General features: G+C 32.0%; 1 protein-coding gene and 1 long non-coding RNA gene across 4 annotated transcripts in view; both read left to right on the top strand.

The window, feature by feature from the left end:
- The window catches only part of LOC117177639 (tubulin beta chain-like), a 45,757-nt gene that overhangs the window by 38,009 nt on the left and 1,288 nt on the right, over positions 1 to 6,460 (top strand). The window lies entirely within an intron of this gene.
- The window catches only part of LOC117177641, a 1,040-nt gene continuing 524 nt past the window's right edge, over positions 5,945 to 6,460 (top strand). The window contains exon 1 of the long non-coding RNA XR_004467728.1: positions 5,945 to 6,085. This is a non-coding gene — a long non-coding RNA (uncharacterized LOC117177641). The remainder of the gene's footprint in view (positions 6,086 to 6,460) is intronic.

A 6,460-nucleotide genomic window follows, 5' to 3' on the forward strand; every position in this document is an offset into this window, starting at 1 on the left:
TCAAATGCGCTCAAATGCGACACCACTAAAAAATTTTGCGCTAGCTAATTAACAAAGATATCATATTTTGGAGGGAGGGGGGGGGCAGTGTAAAGCAGGTGTTGTATCCTTAACAGGGATTTGCAATATAAAGTTGAATACATGGATTCTTTCAACTTTAAATGCGCTCATTTGCGCCATAATTTTTTTTTTGAATATTTTGAAAATTGCCCAGGATATAGAGTTAACCAAATTTTGCGAAGTGATGACCAACAAAATAAAAAGCTTGCAATCCGCATTGATGAAGGGAGTTTCCTATAGGGTTTCAAATACGCTTATATGTGCCTCTTTCGAAAATAACACAAACAATAATCAAACTCCCAATTAACACTTGCTACCGATAAACTACCCGATGATATCTCCACATAACCTAAATTGCAATATAAAAATTTATAATGATCTTTTAAGACAGAATTTTAAATGCGCTCATATGCGCCACTTTCAAAATTGACAAAAAACCATAAACAACCTTCTCATTTTCAATTGTTATCGATTCACCACTCGATGATATCACCAAATAACTTTAATTGCCAAATAATAAAGTTTAATATCTCTTCGTATAGCATTTCATATGCGTTCATATGCGCCACCTTCAAAATTAACAAAAAACCATAATCAACCCTCTTATTACAAATTGTTACGAGTCACTATCCGATGATATCTCCAAATAAATTAAATTGCAGTATACAAATTTATCATCCCCCTCATTACCACTTGTTACGATTCACTATCCGATATCTCCAAATAAATTAAATTGCAGTATAAAAATATAAAATTGTCTCTACGTCTAAGGTCTCGTAATTGACAAAAATTCATAATGAACCCCCTCACTACCACTTGTTACGATCCACTTTTCGATGATGTCTCCAAATAAATAAAATTGCAGTATACAAATTCATAATGATCTCTTCAGATAGGATTTCAAATGCGCTTATATGCGCCACTTTCAAAATTGACAAAAAACCATAATCAACCCCCTCATTTTCAATTGTTATCGATCCACCACCTGATGATACCTCCAAATAACTTTAATTACAAAATAAAAATTTATAATGATCTCTTCGTGTAGGATTTCAAATGCGCTCATATGCGTCACTTTCGAAATTGTCAAAAAAACCATAATCATCCCCCTCATTACCACTTGTTAAGATTCACTATCCGATATCTCCAAATAAATTAAATTGCATTATACAAATTTAGAATTATCTCTTCGGATAGGAATTCAAATGTGCTTATATGTGCCACTTTAAAAATTAAAGAAAAAACTTTAATCAACTTCAGCATTACAACTATCATCTATCTACCCCACGCTGTTAACACCAAAGAAAATTAATTGCTGTATAACATTTTATAAAAATCAAATGATAAAGAATCACTGAGAAATGTGTTTTCCCTGATTTAAAAATAGTGAATTGTTAATCGAATTGAGAAAATAGGAGTGTGGTTATTACAGGAGTTGGGAATCAGATAGTGTCCAACATGTTTAATACATTGTGAACACTCCTCAAATGAAAACCCTCTACACCTTAAATTGAGGGGTCATTCACAAAATACGTGATACATTTTTCAGAAACTTCTCCACCCCCCTCGTGATACTTTCTCCATTGGTCTTAGCATGGAGGATGATATTTCAGCAGACCCCCACCCTCCCCTAAATGTATCACGTATTTTGTGAATGTACTTCGTGAAGTTATGAAAGATAGGTATGACGAATTTGAAAAAAGGCAATTAGTTTAGAAAAATGACGCCAGCCCCACCCCCCCTTTTTAATCGTTGATATCTTGGTTATCAATGTGGTGTAAAGTTTTTTCTTTATGGCGCATATGAGCGCATTTGAATCCCCATAGAAAAGTCCCTTCATCAATGCGGATTGAAAACTTTCAATTTGGTTGTTCATTACTTCGTAAAGTTTTGTTACCTCCCTATCTTGGGCAATTTTCGAAATTTTCAAAAAAATTATGGCGTATATGAGCGCATTTGAAGTCGAACGAATCCATGTCCTCAACTTTATATTGCACATTACTGTTGAGGATTTAACACCTGCGTTGCACTGGCCGCACCCTCCAAATTTATATCTTTGTTAATTAGCTAGCGCAAAATTGTTTAGTGGTGACGCATTTCAGCGGATTTGAAGTTATGAAAGATAGGTATGATGAATTTGGAAAAATGTTCACAGAAAAACGCTGGTGTTAAATTTGTTGCAGCTCAAATTTCATTGTTCTCCCAATAAGCATTTGAAATAATTTTCAAGTATCAAATGTATTCCTCTGAATGTAGGTGCACATCTGGGTTAGAAATTTACAGCCGCTATGTTTAAAACATTACAGTGTTTCACGAAACCCCCAATGTTTCATCAAACTTTTCATCAGACTAAAGTTTCATGAAACTTTACATCCATATTCTTCATGAAAAACGAATTTCTGTTTTTATTCCCGTGTAGGAATCCAATCAGGGATCCGGCCGGGTCCCAGCCGGATAGCCCCGCTTTAAGCCGGGCGCTGGTCGGGGAATCCGGCCATGATCCGGCTAAAAACGTCACTATAAACAGGTCGGATGCCGGCTTCAATACCGGCCGGGATCCGGTCGGGTAATCCGGCCAAAAAGCGGTTAAGAAATTTTGCTTCAGGCGAGAAATTGGTAACTTGTTTTGTCTTTTCAAGCTCATCGTAAAGATTACGGTGAACTTTTAAAGTCAAATCAAGTAAACCGATTCTGGCTAGAAAATTTGAGTAGACTTTTATTCCCTGATGATGGAATCTCATAGCAATTTAGAAGCCACGTGGTGATTTAAGGTTCGGAAGGAAGAAAGTAAAAACTGTATACACAAGACTATATTTTAATTTAAAATAATAATTACTCGCGCACTAAGTGGGGGATTCAAACTAATTACTGCAATAAGGTTGATTTTAACAACGAGTCTCCATTTTATTTGCGAACTTCGAAGAGACGACGCGACGTGAGTGCAAGGATCATTCTCGTTCCAGGTGCGAAACTGAAAAGTACTGAGTGTCTATGCAGACGACAGACACAGCATGCGCTATATATGGCGGTTAATTTGAAATTGTACTGGCTAAACATTGTCTGAATATAGAGAAGTTTATGAAAATTGTATCATTTCTGTTGTTGCACATAGCAGAATCGATAACAGTTTAATTTAAAATGTTAAATTATTCGAAAAAATGAAATGTGTTTTTTTTTAATAATTTAAAAAGCTCATTTTTGTTTCACTGATATGATAAATCTTTAAAATATAATTTAAAAATAATAATTCATCTAGCATCCATAATTACGTCTTTGATAATATCACGGCTCTTAAAAAATGTGTAATTTCTACAAAAACATTAACCTGACCAGTGCCCAACTGGCTCCCGACCATGGCATATAACCAGGGTTGGCCCGGCCAGTAATCGGCCGGCTCCAGACTTCGTGATTCGAGAAAAATGTAGCCCGACCGGCTCCCGCCCTGTTCCTGTCCATGAAACCCAGCCAGGGGTAGCCCGGCCGGGATCCGACCAGAAACCTTGTTGTATTAGGGCCAACCGGGGAAATTTCTACACGGGTTATACTATTGTATTTAACTTATTTTTCATGCATCACACTAGCAACTGCAAGATTAGATAACTTTAAACTTCCGCAGAAAATCTAGTGGAAATTGTTCGAACGCCCAGGCATCAATTTCGATTAGAGTTCTTAAATTCCCGAGAATTTAAGTTTAGGTTATATAACCGAGAATATGACAGAATTTAGAAGAATTTAAAAGAATTTAAGCGAATTTATTATTTTTAACAATATGTTTATTGTTAGAGTTAAACTCTATAATAAATACCACGAAGTAGAATAAGAACTCTACTCGTGGAAAACTTAGAAGCGTGACATTTTCAAACTTCTCTGATTTTTCGACTAATTTTTCATTTCGAATCATTAATATTCAAATACCTGCACTTTAATCTTATGATATGTTTTGCCACAGAATATTTTATTAGCCGAATAAAATAGTGTTTCATATACAAAATTTATATTTTCAAATGTATTAATTCATTTCAAACAAAAAAAAAGTTTTTTCTACTTTAAAAGATAACTTTTTAACAAAATAGTGGAATTTTCAACAAAATAATTGAACTTTTAACATAATAGTTGAATATTCAACCTAAAAAGACGAATTTCCAACTAAAAAGTGCCATAGTTTAATATGAATGAAATTTATAGAACAAAGAAAAGAATTTTAAAACCAAAAAGACGAATTTCAAGCAAATAAAGATTTTTTACTCAAAAAATAAATAAAACTTTATCTAAATTATTAAACCTTCAAACCAGAAGAGAAATTTTCTTTATAAAAATTCAATCTTCAAACGAAAAATATGACTGCTCAACAAAAAATTAATTTTCCACGAAGCAAATGCATTTTTAAGCACAATAAAAAGGAAATTTCAAATTAAAGAATTATTTTCTACAACAACAAAAAAGCAAATTTTCAACTGAAAAATATCAATCTTCAAAAAATGCAAAAGTTACATTTTCTGTTACAAAATGGATTCTAAAAAAAGAAGTCTTTTCCACTAAGCAGTTAAATTTTCTACCAGAAAATAAGCCTTCAATCAAAAAACTTTCACAATGTGGTTTAACTTTGACCCCAGTAGTTTAATTTTAAATTGAAAAAGATTAATTTTCAACAAAGAGAATCAACCAAATGTTTTAAACAAATTAGTTAAATTATCAAGCAAGGAAGAACGATTTTTAACCAAAAAGTTGCATTTTCATACAAAAAATGAAGTTTCTTCTATAACAGATGAAGTTTCACATCAAAAAGATAAATTTTCAAAGAAAAGAGTTGAATTTTCTGTTGAAAAAGATTGTAGTCGAGTTTTCACGATCAAACTATGAATTTTTTTTAACAAGAAACAATTTTCTAAAAAAAATGAATGTTCAATCCAAAAAGAAGAATTCTTACCCAAAAAGGATGACTTTTTAACAAAATTGTGGAATTCTCTAGCAAATAGTTGTATTTTTACCAAAAAATATGAAATTTATCTTAAAGCAGAAGAATTTTTTATTACAAAAAAAGTTGTGTTTTCATTTTAAAAAAGATTTCAGTTGACTCGGTAACAGCAAAAATTTTATTTTTGTAACAAAAGAAAATAAGATTCGACAAAAAAACTTGAATGTTTAATTCAAGAAGACGCATTTTTTAACCAAAAAGAATGAAATTTTAAGAAAATGGTTCAATTCTCTACCAAATAGTTGCATTTTATCCAAAAAAGATCAACTTTTTACTAAAACAGATGAATTTGTAATAAAAAAATTTTTTTTTTATAAGTGGAACTTTCATCTAGCAAACATTTTAGTTAATGTTTTAACACGAAGATATAAATTTTAAACAAAAAGTAAATTTTCTACGAAATAGTTAAGTTTTCAGAAAAATAGTGTCATAGCTTAATTTCTAACCAAAACATTTCATCAAAAGAAGATTTAATTCCTGCTAAAACAGGTAAACTTTAAATTTAAAAAAAATAAACTTAAAAAAAAAGAGTTGAATGTTCAACCGAAAAGTTAACGAAAAAATGTCAATTTTCTATTAATTAAAATAAATTCTGAGATTCTCATAAATTCTCAGAGAATTTATTTCTCGGTTATATTCTTGATAATATTCTCATTCTCGTTACCGTTCACAAAGTAATATAACCGGCTCAGAACACTGATTTCGATGCAGACGGTCACGACTCAGCAGTGTTGCCAGATTGGGGATTTGATCCCTAGATTTAGGGATTTTCAAGCGTCTCAGGGATGCATCTAGAGATGTGAAATATCCATGGAAAAATTTAGGGATTTCGAGCAAAAGTATATAAAATATTTATTTCCAAGAATTTTCAAAGTTCAAATTCAAATTTCCAAGTTTCAGTGAATTTCAATGCAGCGGTAAAGCGGGCGTTTTCTATTGTAAATATTTTGAAGGACAAACTTCGAAATAGACTTAATATAGAAACTGTCAACGCTCTTATGGGAATCAGGTTTTTAATAAAGCCAAGCACTTGCGCCAACTTTGAGCCAAGTAAGAAAATGATTGAAAAATTCATAGTGAAAATGTTTATCAAAGGAATTTTGCCACTGAAATGCTAGATGCGCTTAATGAGGTGTAAAAAATCATTGTTTACTTAAAATTTTCGTTTAATTGTGATTTCGAACTAATGATTTCTGCAGCTAAACAAAACATAAATATACGAGGGTGAATCAAATATTAACCGAAATTCTTTTTTAATATTTATTTATTTATAAAACAATACAAAAATACTATTGATTATTTTTCTACATATTCTCCTTCACACTCTACACATTTTTTCCAGCGGTTTGGAAGCTTGTTAATTCCTTGCTCGTAGAAACTTTGAGGTCGAGTCATCAACCGATTGCGCACGAATTCCTCAACATC

This window comes from Belonocnema kinseyi, chromosome 8, assembly GCF_010883055.1.
Source record: "Belonocnema kinseyi isolate 2016_QV_RU_SX_M_011 chromosome 8, B_treatae_v1, whole genome shotgun sequence".
Classification (NCBI taxonomy): domain Eukaryota; kingdom Metazoa; phylum Arthropoda; class Insecta; order Hymenoptera; family Cynipidae; genus Belonocnema; species Belonocnema kinseyi.